We start from the raw sequence: 15,881 nt of genomic DNA, 5'->3' as shown, positions 1-15,881 counted from the left end.
GATGGCTCCCACCAGAGGGGGAGTGGTTCCTCGCAGGACAATACACAATAACCACGTACAACTGATTGGATAATAACTAATACCTTTACTAACGTGCATAGAAGACATGTAATATCAACATATAACAACAGGTGTCCCTCTCTAAAGGCAACCTGACTACGGCGTCTCGCAGGACGCTAACGCTAACTTGCACCACGGCGGGCGCCCACACTTTATGCGTCACGGCGGACGCTAACACCTTATGCACCACGGCGGACGCTAACATTTTATGCGTCACGGCGGACGCTAACACCTTATGCGTCACGGCGGACGCTAACACCTTATGCGTCACGGCGGACGCTAACACCTTATGCACCACGGCGGACGCTAACACTTCCACAGAGTGATCCCACCCAGTGTCCAGTAAACCCAACCCAATGTCTCGCACTCCCAAGTCATATACAAGTGTGTGTGTGTGACTGCGCAGCCACTATGTCTGGTGATAGGCCTTGTTGGTGCACGTGAGGTTATGGGTTACCTGCCGAGCACTCCAGTGCTCGGACCTGCAGCAGACTTCACAAAGGATCCAGGCGAACTCCTGCACGATATCCGGATCCACCACAGGATGATCCAGCAGGGGCGATCCCCACCCTGATAATAGTCCAGCTCTCTCTCTCAGCAAGACAGGCAAAGTTCTTTCTCCCTACTATCTAATAGCTAGTGGGTCAGGGTCCCTAACCTAGGGCCTGTCCCTACAACACTCCACTAGGGTGACTCAGGGCTATCTGGGGCCTAGGGGAATGCTGGCCTAATGCAGGGAGTCACTGACTCCTGCACCCTACCTCCTTCCCCTAGCTGCTCCTGTCACCAACTGCCTAACGTGGTCCAAACCCGCGAAATGTATCAATCTCCTTGCAGGGAGATGCTGCAGCCCTATTGGCTCCCTGGGGTCATGTGGCTCTGCCCCTGTGCACCCTGGGGGTGGGCTGCCTGCACTGCGCATGCGCGACCTTTCTGTATTCTTCCCGGCGCTCCTGTGCCCTTGCGCATGCGCAACGCACCTAGCAATGGCGGCGCCCTGCTCAGCGAGCCGCCGGGACACTCGCGACGCGACCGCGGCCCTAGCAATGGCTCGCTCGCGTCCCCGGTAACCGGCCCGCTCGCGTCCCCGACAACCGTCCCACTCGCGTCCCCGGCAACCGGCCGCATACCAGAGAGACACTGTGCACGCACCGACAGGGGACCTGGCTACACAGACCATTCAAAAAATATAGTTTCTCATTATTTCTACTACGTTCGATATATCTAAATACCAGTGATCTTTCTGTTTCCTCTACATATTGTTTCTTACATTAACACTGTGTAACGGGTATTCCCCCCCCCCCCAATCGCAGATATGGTGTGGGTGCGGAGAACATACGGTGTTACCAGGTGTGGTGCGTTACCTGTTGGCTCGCAGGAGGGCTGAGCTTCCGCCACGGGGAATCTGGGGCAATTATATTAAGACTAACACGGTACTCTGTGCAGCGCCTCCACCTGCGATGGTTCCTAGCAGAGCAGGAATGGTTCCTCGCAAGACACATACAATAACTCACACACCGTAATGTATGATAACCAATAACGTTTACTTGTGCATAAGAAACAGCATACAACACAAATAGAATATCTACGGGTGTCCCTCTCTAGAGGCAACACTGACTACGGCGTCGTGCAGGACGCTTCCCCAATACAGGATGATCCCACCCCGTGTCCATAGGATCCCCACCCAATGTCCCACACTCTTGCAGAGAGAGTATATGGGTGACTGCGCAGTCACTATTAAAGCTAATGGCCAGTTGGTGCACTTGTGGCTTTAAAGTACCTGCCGAGCACTCCAGTGCTCGGATCCGCAACACTTCGCAAAGGATCTGTCGCACTGCGATTCCGTCTGATCCCAAGCTGGAGATAGTCTCTGTGGGCCCCGACAGCCCGAACCTCTTCCAGGGAAACGCAGCGTCCGCTGTGTCCCTATCTAACTCTAGCGCTACTGTGACAGGATCCCTAACCTAGGGCCTGTCCCTGTAGCACCACAAACTGGGGAGTGAGGACCTATCTGGGACCTAAGGGGTTAATAGCCTGCTCCGCTCCCCTAACTCTTCCCAGTCCTGACTCTCACTAACAACTAGCACTCGCAGCTACGCACTGCAACCTACTGGATGCGTACAGCAAACGTGCTGCACAAATCCTTTGCCTTCTTGTTAGGCCTCACAGCACTGCCAGCCGTGACCCTGACAGGACAGCACACACACGCATTAAGGGCAGCATCCCTATCTTGGGCCGTCCCTCAGCACTTACCCACTAACCTGGTGGGGAGTTGGGGCCTACCTGGGATGTGGGGGACCTTACGCGATGCAGGAGCTTCACTTGCTCCCTGCACCCTTCCTTCCCCTTCAGCTCCCCAGCTCCAACTGACAAAAATCCTGTCTGCACACAACATTGTTGCAACTCTGCAGCATGAGAATCTGCTAGCTCTATTGGCTTCAATGCTGCCTGTTACAAGGGTGAAAGTGCAGTCCCCAGAGGCTGCTGGGAATTGTAGTTCTTGGTACAGCTCTTTTCTATGGGGACCGCGTGCGCGATCTTTACTGCGCATGGGCGAAGCTCGCGCCACAACCAAGAGGGCGGTGCCCGCCGGGAGAAGTCGCTGTCCCCTTCCCCCACTGCCACAGGGGTAAGGCAGGGGGCAAAGGAAGGTCAGGGGAACCAGGGGTGACCTCCTTACAACTGTATTACAGATACCATATGTATAGGGTGACCAGATTTTGAAAATGAAAAACCGGGACATAATTTTTTTTTTTTACATTAACAGTTTATATATTGTATTACACTTATACTTTACTACCAGTAGTCCTAGTTACGTGTGTGTGGTGTGGTGTGTGGTGTGTGTGTGTGTCTCGGATGGCCTCACTAATCGAACCAAAAAAAAGCCAGATGTGAATGGCTTCTGTACCCCTAAACCATTGTCAGGACGCCACCTCTTCACAATTTCTAAAGCAGCAATCCCGGATGGGATCTTACCTGATCCGCAGTCCCTCAAGGTACTATACTGAAAGGGAGGTGTTCCCTACCTGTCTTCCGATGTCTCCCGTGTGAAACTTGAGTCAGATCTGGAAGAAAGCAGGGCGGGTTAATTCAGTGTAGGTATACGGCAGTTAAGATGAGACAGAAAGGGAGACAGGGGGAGAGGGATTGAGAGGGGGAGAGAGAGGGGGAGAGAGAGGGGGAGAGAGAGGGGAAGAGAGAGGGGAAGAGAGAGGGGGAGAGAGAGGGGGAGAGAGAGAGGGAGAGACAAGGGGAGAGAGAGAGACAGGGGGAGAGAGAGAGAGGGAGAGACGGGGAGAGAGAGAGAGGGAGAGACAGGGGGAGAGAGAGAGGGAGAGACAGGGGGAGAGAGAGAGAGGGAGAGACAGGGGGAGAGAGAGAGGGAGAGACGGGGGAGAGAGAGAGGGAGAGACGGGGGGAGAGAGGGAGAGACGGGGGGAGAGAGGGAGAGACAAGGGGAGAGAGAGAGAGAGACAGGGGGAGAGAGAGAGAGACAGGGGGAGATATAGATAGACAGGGGGAGAGAGAGAGAGGGAGAGACAGGGGGAGAGAGAGAGAGGGAGAGACAAGGGGAGAGAGGGAGAGACAGGGGGGGAGAGAGAGGGAGAGACAGGGGGAGAGAGAGAGGGAGAGACAGGGGGAGAGAGGAAGGGAGAGACAGGGGGAGAGAGGTAGAGATAGGGGGAGAGAGATGGAGGGGGAGAGAGGGAGAGATACAGGGGGAGAGAGAGGGAGAGAGACAGGGGGAGAGAGAGAGGGAGAGACAGGGGGAGAGAGAGAGGGAGAGACAGGGGGAGAGAGAGAGGGAGAGACAGGGGGAGAGAGAGAGAGAGGGAGAGACAGGGGGAGAGAGAGAGGGAGAGACGGGGGAGAGAGAGAGGGAGAGAGACAGGGGGAGAGAGAGAGGGAGAGACAGGGGGAGAGAGAGAGGGAGAGACAGGGGGAGAGAGAGAGGGAGAGACAGGGGGAGAGAGAGAGAGAGGGAGAGACAGGGGGAGAGAGAGAGGGAGAGACGGGGGAGAGAGAGAGGGAGAGACGGGGGGAGAGAGAGAGGGAGAGACGGGGGAGAGAGGGAGAGACAAGGGGAGAGAGAGAGAGAGACAGGGGGAGAGAGAGAGAGACAGGGGGAGATATAGAGAGACAGGGGGAGAGAGAGAGAGGGAGAGACAGGGGGGGAGAGAGAGAGGGAGAGACAAGGGGAGAGAGGGAGAGACAGGGGGAGAGAGAGAGGGAGAGACAGGGGGAGAGAGAGAGGGAGAGACAGGGGGAGAGAGGAAGGGAGAGACAGGGGGAGAGAGGGAGAGACAGGGGGAGAGAGATGGAGGGGGAGAGAGGGAGAGAGACAGGGGGAGAGAGAGGGAGAGAGACAGGGGGAGAGAGAGAGGGAGAGACAGGGGGAGAGAGAGAGGGAGAGACAGGGGAGAGAGAGAGGGAGAGACAGGGGGAGAGAGAGAGGGAGAGACAGGGGGAGAGAGAGGGAGAGAGATAGGGGGAGAGAGAGGGAGAGAGACGGAGAGTCGGGGAGAGAGAGAGGGAGAGACAGGGGGAGAGAGAGAGGGAGAGACAGGGGGAGAGACAGGGAGGGAGAGAGAGAGAGACAGGGAGGGAGAGAGAGAGAGAGACAGGGAGGGGGAGAGAGAGAGAGAGAGAGAGAGACAGGGAGGGAGAGAGAGACAGGGAGGGAGAGAGAGAGAGACAGGGAGGGAGAGAGAGAGACAGGGAGGGAGAGAGAGAGCAACAGGGAGGGAGAGAGAGAGACAGGGGGAGAGAGGGAGACAGGGGAGAGAGGGAGACAGGGGGAGAGACGGGGAGAGAGAGAGAGGGAGAGAGAGAGGGAGACAGGGGGAGACAGGGGGAGAGAGAGAGACAGGGAGGGAGAGAGAGAGAGAGACAGGGAGGGAGGGAGAGGGAGAGACAGGGAGGGAGAGACAGGGAGGGAGGGAGAGGGAGGGAGAGACAGGGAGGGAGGGAGAGGGAGAGACAGGGAGGGAGGGAGAGGGAGAGACAGACAGGGAGGGAGAGATAGAGACAGGGAGGGAGAGAGAGAGAGACAGGGAGGGAGAGAGCGACAGGGAGGGAGAGAGAGAGACAGGGAGGGAGAGAGAGAGACAGGGAGGGAGAGAGAGAGAGACAGGGAGGGAGAGAGAGAGACAGCGAGGGAGAGAGAGAGAGACGGGGAGAGAGGGAGACAGGGGGAGAGAGGGAGACAGGGGGAGAGAGAGAGGGAGAGAGAGAGAGACGGGGAGAGAGGGAGACAGGGGGAGAGAGAGAGACAGGGAGGGAGAGAGAGAGAGACAGGGAGGGCGGGAGAGGGAGAGACAGGGAGGGAGAGACAGGGAGGGAGGGAGAGGGAGAGACAGGGAGGGAGAGAGAGGGAGAGACAGAGAGGGAGGGAGAGGGAGAGACAGGGAGGGAGGGAGAGGGAGAGACAGGGAGGGAGGGAGAGACAGGGAGGGAGGGAGAGACAGGGAGGGAGGGAGAGACAGGGAGGGAGGGAGAGGGAGAGACAGGGAAAGAGGGAGGGAGGGAGAGACAGGGAGGGAGGGAGAGACAGGGAGGGAGGGAGAGGGAGAGACAGGGAAAGAGGGAGGGAGGGAGAGACAGGGAGGGAGGGAGAGACAGGGAGGGAGGGAGAGACAGGGAGGGAGAGGGAGGGAGAGACAGGGAGGGGGGAGAAAGGGAGGGGAGAGACAGGGAGGGTGAGGGAGACACACACCCACTGATACATACACACACACACACACACACACTGACACACCCACCCAGCCCACTGATACACACACACCCCCACCCACTGATACCCACAACCACTGATACCCACACCCACCCACTCATACTCCCACCCACCCACTGACACCCACTGATACACACCCACCCAACCCACTGATACACACACACCCCCACCCACTGATATCCACACCCACCGATACACACCCACACACCCACTGATACACACACGCACTGATACACACTGATACACACACCCACCCACTGATACACACACACACACTGATACACACACACCCACTGATACACCCACACACCCACTGATACACACACACACCCACTGATACACACACACACACTGATACACACACACCCACTGATACACACACACCCACTGATACACACACACCCACTGATACACCCACACCCACTGATACACACACACCCACTGATACACACACACCCACTGATACACACACACACCCACTGATACACACACACACACACACACCCACTGATACACACACACACCCACTTATACACACACACACCTACTGATATATACACACACACACACACACACCCTGATACACACACACCCACTGATACACACACACCCCCTGATACACACACACACACACACTGATACACACCCACACCCACTGATACACACACACACCCACTGATACACACACACACACCCACTGATACACACACACACACCCACTGATACACACACACTGACACACCCACACACCCACTGACACACACACACACCCACTGACACACACACACCCACTGATACACACACACCCACTGATACACCGACTGATACACCCACTGATACACACACACACCCACTGATACACACCCACCCACTGATACACCCACTGATACACACACCCACACCCACTGATACACACACACACCCACTGATACACACACACACCCACTGATACACACACACCCACTAATACACACACACTGATACACACACACCCACCCACTGATACACACACACACACACACCACTGATACACACACACACACACACACCACTGATACACACACACACACCCACTGATACACCCACCCACTGATACACACACACACACACACACACACACACCCATTGATACACAGACACACACACCCACTGATACACACACACACACCCACTGATACACACACACACAAACACCCCCACCCACTGATACACACACACACCCACATACACTCCGCCAGCCCCTGTACCGCCGGCACAACGCGCAGCCACCACTGCCCGCCCCTGAGCCTATCTCCCACACCAAGTGGACGGGGGGAAGTGAGCGCAAAGGCAGGCGCGCGCCGGGGGGCAAAGGCAGGCGCGCGCCGGGGGGCAAAGGCAGGCGCGCGCGCCGGTGGGCAAAGGCAGGCGCACGCGCCAGGGGGCAAAGGCAGGCGCACGCGGGGGCAAGGGCAGGTGCACGCGGGGGCAAGGGCAGGCGCACCCCTGCTACCACCTCCTATTGCGCACCCCCCCCCCAGGCTGGGACCCGGGACAGAAGGGGGACACTCACCGCGCACAGAGCAAAGGAGCCGGGAGCGGGAAGGCAGTCAGTCACGTGTGCGCTTCACAAAACGGAAGCCCCGCCCCCGGCTTCCTCTGACATGCTGCGACCAATCCCCTGCGGGCCGGCCGGCATTCTAAGTCCCGCCCCCGGCAGCATCATTCATCCAATCCCCTACGGGCCGGCCGGCATTCTAAGTCCCGCACCCGGCATTCTCCTGCATTCAGTCCCCCCGGCAGCATTCACACACACATACAAAATACTTACCGGCCGCCGCATTCTCCTCACCGCCGCTGCCCCGCACTACCGGGACCAGGGACAGAAACCGGGACAAAAACCGGGACTGACTTAAACCGGGACAGGCCTCAAAAAAACGGGACTGTACCGGTAAAAACGGGACTGTACCGGTAAAACCGGTACGAATGGTCACCCTACATATGTAACCCTTCTATGGTACCCCACCCGACATGAGATTGGGGGTATACTCCTTCTGGTCACTCGGAGTGGTCTGGGTGCAGTGACCTGCTGGTAAACAGGAGGGCTGAGCGCTCCGCGGTGTTGTGGGGAGAACCCAAGACAGGGACAGGAGGTGTGGTGTGGGACAGGTTACCTTGTTCTCTCAGGGTGCACAGCGCCTCCAGCCAGTAGGGATCCCCTGGGGTCTCCAGAGGAGAGACCCCCACTGACACTCCATTCTCCAGACACCAGGAACAGGGACACACACAGCAGCTTCTTTTCTGTGAGATCTTTATTCAGGGCAGCATATACAGCAGAACATGATAGGCCTGATATGCTCTCTACCCTTCTGCTCATAGCAGCTTGATTTCCCCCTCCCTCCTTCCCTCCTTCCCTCCCTCCTTACCCAGGTGGGTCAAGAGGGGGAGAACTATTCTTGGTTTCTTATCTCTCTCAGCTCTTTCTGAAGACTCAGGCTGGGGCCATAGAGGGGTGAGGAGTTCGAAGCCGCGCTGACGCTGAGGCTCGCCTGCTGAAATCTGCGCGATTTCATGCCCATGCAGGCGAGCCAGCGGGCGCGATCGGAGGCGGGGGGAGACTGAGGGAGGCGGGGCAGTGACGTCGCTGGGCCAATCGCCCGCGACGCACCGATGTCAACGGCGCCGTGACGTTGACGCTGCTCCGCGCTGATTGGATGTTTTCAGCCAACAGAGCGCTGAAAAACAGCTTGGCTGCCAGCTGAAAAATCCAACTCCTCAGCACGCCTGCGGACGCTCGCGTGAGCCCCCTCTCAAGGCATCCTCATTGAGGATGCAGGGGCTCAGTACGGAGCGTCCGCACTGCTCAGCGCGGCCTGTCCTTCTATGGACTCGGCCTAACTCACACTTACTAACTGACAATCTATATTTTAGGAAACATGTCTCAATTTGAATATCCTCAGGGAGTGTCTCTAACTTTGAATCATTACAACTCAAAGCTGGATACCGATTGGCTCACACACATCAGGGGGTGTTCCAACCCATATCCACCCTTTGGATTAACATGCTCAAAGGTTGCTTAGGTCCGCCCCTGAATATTGCTACATACTCAGAGCTGAAATGCAAAACAGGCCAACTGAAGGAATTAACCTTTCCACTGCCTGTTCTAACAGGACTGACAGAGGAAAGGCCCAGAATTAGCAATAGCTGCCAAAGGCCAGGCTATACATATAAGGAAGCAATATACTGGGCCTAAGACAGTCATACCACAGGATGGATATAGATATAGAGAGGTAGAGAGATAGAGATATATCTGTAACACATATAACATAGCCTTCCGGCAGTTACTTATTTTCCCTGGGCCTTTCCTCTGTCACTCCTGTTAGTGCAGGCAGTGGAAAGGTTAATTCCTTCTTTAGGCCTGTGTGTGTTACAGCCTTGAATGATGTATCAGTATTCAAGGGCAGGCCTCTGTAAAACACGGCGGAGGCAGTGTGATGGCATGGGCATGCATGGCTTACAATGGCACTGGGTCACTAGTGTTTATTGATGATGTGACAGAAGACAGAAGCAGCCGGATGAATTCTGAAGTGTATAGGGATATATTGTCTGCTCAGATTCAGCCAAATTCAGCGAAGTTGATTGGACGGTGCTTCACTTTACAGATGGACAATGACCCAAAACATACTGTGAAAGCAACCCAGGAGTTTTTTAAGGCAAAGATGTGGAATATTCTGCAATGGCCGAGTCAATCACCTGATCTCAATCCAATCGAGCATGCATTTCACTTGCTGAAGACAAAACTTAAGGCAGAAAGACCCACGAACAAACAACAACTGAAGATAACTCTAGTAAAGGCCTGGCAAAGCATCATAAAGAAGGAAACCCAGCGTTTGGTGATGTCCATGCGTTCCAGACTTCAAGCAGTCATTGCCTGCAAAGGATTCTCGACAACGTATTAAAAATTAACATTTTATTTATGATTGTGTTAATTTATCCAATTACATTTGAACCCCTGAAATAAGGGGACTGTGTATGAAAATGGTTGCAATTCCTAAACGTTTCATACAATATTTTTGTTCAACCCCTTTAATTAAAGCTGAAAGTCTGCACTTCTATTGCATCTCGGTTGTTTCATTTCAAATCCATTGTGATGGCGTAAAGAGCCAAAATTATGAAAATTGTGTCAGTGTCCAAATAATTCCGAACCTAACTGTATATAATAAAATGATACAATAAACACTCACACAGACTAGTGTAAGTGCACAATTGTAGAGGTGTCTTTTCTTCCCTGTAGATGATATCTTCACTCTTGTGACCCCTCTATAGCTGGATGCTAGGCTGTGGTGGGACTCCTCCGTGCAGGGGTATATAGAAAGACTAATGTCTGCACTGGAGCTCTAACAAAAAGCCTCTAATATAATAAAAACAAAGTAAAATAAAATAAAATAACAGCAACACTTGTATCAAACAAGCGAAGTAGCAGCTTAGGGCGTCATCCGGTAGCTTGTTGCAGGTAACTCCCTGCTTCCGCGTCCGGATGCAGGGCTACAGCTCCACCTTCCTACTCCTCTATGGTGGCTGAATGTGTCCAAAAATGTGATCAACGCGTTTTGCCCTTTACTGGGCTTCCTCAGGCTCTGTAGATGGGGCTGGCTTAGATGTCATGACACTATATACTGTGTCTGGCCAATCCCTCGGCTTCGTCAAATGGCTGCACATTTACTATGTAATACATGCCCAGAGCAAATTGCGCACGCATACTCCCCTGCTAGATAATGGCTATAATAGTATGCACACAAAATCGTGAGTGTTGTGATGTAAAACATGTGATAGTTTCCTGCTCTAACCTACAAATTAATAGTGATGCATATAAGGCTGAGTCCATGGTGACTTCAGCCGTGCGGAGGCGCGCTGAGGCTGAGGGAAAGAGGGTGCTTTCCCTGACCTTAGTTCGCGCGCCATCTGGGGTCGTGTCGGGGGGCAGGCCAGTGACGTCACGGAGCTGGTTCGCCCTCATTGCCGAAACTAAACAAAATTTAAGAGCTACGCCTCCGCACACCTGTGGAAGCGTGCGCAAGCCCCTGCTAAAGCCGCTCTCATTGCGGCTGCAGGGGCTCACTGACAAGCGTCAGCGCGCCTCAGCACGGGTCAGCGGACAAGCGCTGACCATGGACTCAGCCTAAGACATATACAGCCCAAATTAATGGGGGCTGACATGGAGTAACAAATTTACCTAGTATCGCATAATGTGTGAATATATTTAAGTGAATTTAAACGTGACCAACAATGTGTAATAAATACATAGGCAGCCCTAAATCTAGGGGCTGGCATAAAAAAACATAATAAGACCTATTTAAAGCATAATCTAGTGTGTGAAAGTGATATTAGTGTGGTGGCCAAAATGGACACATAGAATATCATATTATACATTTACAATAATGTAATTAAAAAACTTTTAAAAAAAACTTTCCACAAAGTGATAGTCCATAGTAGGAATGTCCAGAAAAAAATGTCCATTGTACATTTTTGAAAAAAATCTGTATAAATCTACCCTCACCCTATACAAATTCCAAAAGTCTAGGAGGAAGAGAAGGGGAGAAAAATAGAAATATTAAAATAATTGTGCAAATGCAGTTAATATATTGATAAAGAATCATATGAGTTAAGAAATGGCTGATTAGTGTCACATGCAACATGAGTGGTAACACAATATGAGTGGCGTGCAAAAGTGACAGCTGCAGTGAGTACAATGAATAGCAATAATAAAACATATCTATAAAAGGGCATAAGATACCTAAAGGTTAAATATCTATCCTGACGTGAGGGGTGATTATAACCAGATACAGAGAAATTAAAAAACTAAACATACAGGCATACCCCGCATTAACATACGCAATGGGACCGGAGCATGTATGTAAAGCGAAAATGTACTTAAAGTGAAGCACTACCTTTTCCCCACTTATCGATGCATATACTGTACAGCAATCGTCATATACATGCATAACTGATGTAAATAACGCATGTGTAACAGGCTCTATAGTCTCCCCGCTTGCGCACAGCTTCAGTACAGGTAGGGAGACAGTATTGCTTTTCAGGACGTGCAGACAGGCGCATGCGTGAGCTGCCGTTTGCCTATTGAGCTAGATGTACTTACTCGCGAGTGTACTTAAAGTGAGTGTCCTTAAACCGGGGTATGCCTGTATGTGGTTTGGAGTTAACATCTCAGATCCAAACATTGGTGGAATAAAAAATGAGATAGAAGCATCAGTGGAGGACAAATTAGATAAAAGCAATCAGGAGTGGGGAACCTCCTGGAAGTTATATAAACGCCCCGAGGTCTATATCTATATTCATACCCCTGGGGGTCAGCGTCTTTAATTTGTAGATCCAGTAGGTTTCCCGTTGGCAGAGTTTTTGTAATCTGTCCCCACCTCTCCCGTGATTATCCACCCTCACTATTCCTTTAGAAGTGAGGCCCTCAGGGTTTCCTTCATGGAATAAGCTGAAATGCCTTGAGACGCTGTGTGTCATAACCTGTTTACATATATTGCCCATGTGTTCCAGCACGCGGACCCTCAGAGGTCTTGAGGTACGGCCCACATACTGGAGACTACATGGGCATGACAACAGATATACAATAAATTCGGTACGGCAGTTCAGTGTTTGTTTTATTTTGAATTTCTCCTGTGTGACATTGGAAATAAATTCTGTTTTCTCTCCTTTAGATACCTGCTTGCAAGCCTTACAACCATAGCATCCAAAAGAAAACATAGGTGGAGGCAACCAGCCCTGACTTTTCGCCACTTCCTCCTTTCTGAAAGCACTTGGGGCCAGTTTTGATTTAATACAGGGTGCCTTCCTGAAGATCACCCTGGGAACGGGGGGGACATGATCCTTCAGGACAGAGTCCATCTGGACAACATGCCAATGCCTTTTTATGATCTCCTGGATCTTGGCGGCATCTGTGCTGTACGTAGTAATAAAAGGTGTTTTAAAACTGGTGGTTTCCCTCTTTAATCCGGGTTTAAGCAAATTGCTACGTGGCACTGTCTTAGTTTTTTCTACTGCTGCCTCAATGAGGTTACATTAATACCCTCTCTCTTCACATCGTAATGAAGAAATAGAAGAAAAAGAAACCTTGTTGCACCAGCACTTGCACAAGGCCGTGTAAGTGATATTTTATTATTGACCTTGTGACAGGGTGAATGAACGTCACCAGCCATATGCCTGGAAAACCTATGTTTAGGCTTGCAGTGCAGCAGTGACGAGGTTAAGTTGAGAAGGGCTGCTTAATTAGTCTGACCCGAGCTGCATAATCAAGGTGTTAAAACCCCAGGCTGTACACACATGCAGGACAGCTGGTGAGGAGACAGGACTGAAAGTGCTGAAGAGATTACTGCTGTAAGGTCTGTGGTGCAAAGTACATGTGTGATGACGCAAATAGTGAAGTATGAAAAATACAAGTGTGTATTAAAATAGGGGAAAATATTCTGCGTACATCAAGAAGCTAGGACATAAGCATTGAGTGTGTACAACACACAAGTTACCACTCGGCAGCTGTTGGTTCAGGAGTCAGGAGCTTGTTTCCTTTGGCAAGCGTCTTGGGCAGCAGCTGTGATGTTTTCCTTCATACGAACACCCCGACACTCGATCACCGCCTCTAAGGAAACTTTCCCTCTGGTCAGCTGGACTCCCGGCAATCCGAACGTTCTGCAGCCTGCAGTCACGCTCCGGAGGTCCCCCGATTGAGCAGTGAGGGCTCAGATGGTTCACAGTGTTCTCCGATCAGTACAGCTACAAACGGAGGCAAACTAGCTGGCTGCAGTAACTCCAGTTCGTAGCACTAGCGCTCCGTGGTGGGGCGCTGCGGAGTGACGTCACAGTCACGATTTCAAAAATCACAACACAGGAGTGGAAAAGGGTAACCTCAGACGAGGAACAAGAGGAGGGGCCAGAATCCAAAAAAAGAGAGTACTCACGGGAAAGAACTCCCTAGTGAATAATAGGGTTTTTAATCTCTCCTCTACTATTTTGACAAAAGATCAATTGAATATATTGGGAAGGGGTTTGAGTTTTTCTAAATCCTGTGGACCAAACTCCTTCCAATTGTTCAAAGATCTTCATAAGTTTACCCGTAATATCACCCTGAAAAGACACTTCCTCAAACAAGATAGGGATCATATTTCTGATGAGGCTCTAATTGGTCCTGTTGCCGACTCTGAAACTGAGTTGGGTATTCAACACACCCTATTCAAACCGCAATCCAACTTTTATCCTGCACATTAAAAAGGTCACCATATAGACACTTTTTTTAATATGGTCATCAATGAGTTTAATTCTCTGTCACGCAATTTTAAGTCAGGAGATATAAGACATAATCTCAGTGCTAATGAATCCCTAGCATTAAAGATCTTGAAAGACAATAAAAGCCTCATTATTAGACAGGCAGATAAAGGTGGGGGTGTAGTAGTACAAAATAGATCTGACTACGAGAAAGAAGCACTGAGACTTCTGAATGATATATCTTTTTATGCAAAACTGTCTAAGGATCCCACTACTGAGTATTTGAAAGAGCTTAAGGTATTGCTAGATAATGCAGTTTCTCTGTCTATTATCACTACAACTGAGTTTGCCTTCTTGTATTCCGAATTCCCTAGGATCCCCATATTCTATCATCTGCCAAAGATGCATAAGGCCCTAATAGATCCACCTGGGCGCCCCATAGTATCGGGTATACAATCTATGACAGCCAACCTGAGCCAGTATGTGGATTTTTTTCTCCAGCCATACGTGGGCAAATTAACATCATACCTAAAAGATTCGACTGCAGTTTTGAATCTTTTCAATGGGTTCAAATGGAAAAGTTCCTATTTATGGATTACTTGTGATATCAAAGCCCTTTATACGCATATACCCCATCAAAAGGGGATGAAGGCCGTAAGTTCCGTTCTGAAATCGGACCTCCTATTGCACCCACTTAATAGGGAATTCATCCTTCAGTCAATAGGGTTCATATTGAAATATAATTATTTTCTTTTTCTATCTAACTTCTACCTACAGGTTTGCGGAACTGCAATGGGGACAAGATTTGCCCCCAGTTTCACAAACCTGTACGTGGGAGAATGGGAGTCACAGTTTATCATGCCAGAGAAACCCTTCCACAGGAATGTCGTAGTATGGAGACGCTACATAGACGACATCCTGTGTGTTTGGGATGGCGACCTAGAGTCAGGCAATGCATTTGTAGCCTTTCTTAATGTAAGCGATTACAATCTTGTTTTTACACATAAGGTAAATGCTGTTCAGGTAGACTTCCTTGACCTCAGACTGACAGCCCTAGAGGATGGAACTGTGGAGACGGAGACCTTCTTTAAGGAGGTGATACTAACAATCTGCTTATGGCGAATAGTAATCATAAAAATTCATGGAAAAACAATATACCAGGAGGACCATTCGTCAGACTTAGATGTAACTGCAGTAATATAGAGGTATTTAACGATCAGGCCAATACATTGTTTCATAGATTCAGAGAGAGAGGTTATCCCAGAGAATTGCTCGAGAAAGAAATTGAGAGGGTACGCATTATGGATCGTAGCGACATGTTAATTCAAAGCGGATTTAGGAATAGGAAGAATAAGACTCAGAAAATAAATAATGACACTTTGAATGTGGCTTTTATTACTGATTTTAATTCCGTGCATAAAGATATAGAAAAAAACTTTTACAAAACATTGGGGCATCTTGTGCATTGATCCAATTCTGGGGCCACATCTGAGCACGAAACCACGATTTATCTACAGAAGGGCAAAAAATTTAAAGAATCTGTTAGCACCAAGTGATATATACCAAACCCCTGTTGCAAAAAGGTTGGTTGGGCTCTAAACCTAAAGGAAATCATATCTGTGGCAAATGCTCAATCTGTAAATATTCACACCCGGTTAAGAACAAGTTTGTTTCCAAAATTAATAATGAGATTTTTCCCATTGATGATTTTATTTTATGTACATCTACACACATTGTATACCTATTGGAATGTGCATGTGGATACCAATATGTTGGCAGGACCAAACGCAGTCTCAAAGTTCGAGTACAAGAACATGTCAGAAAT

Source organism: Ascaphus truei, chromosome 2, assembly GCF_040206685.1.
Source record: "Ascaphus truei isolate aAscTru1 chromosome 2, aAscTru1.hap1, whole genome shotgun sequence".
NCBI classification, from domain to species: domain Eukaryota; kingdom Metazoa; phylum Chordata; class Amphibia; order Anura; family Ascaphidae; genus Ascaphus; species Ascaphus truei.
This window is presented reverse-complemented; position numbering follows the sequence as displayed.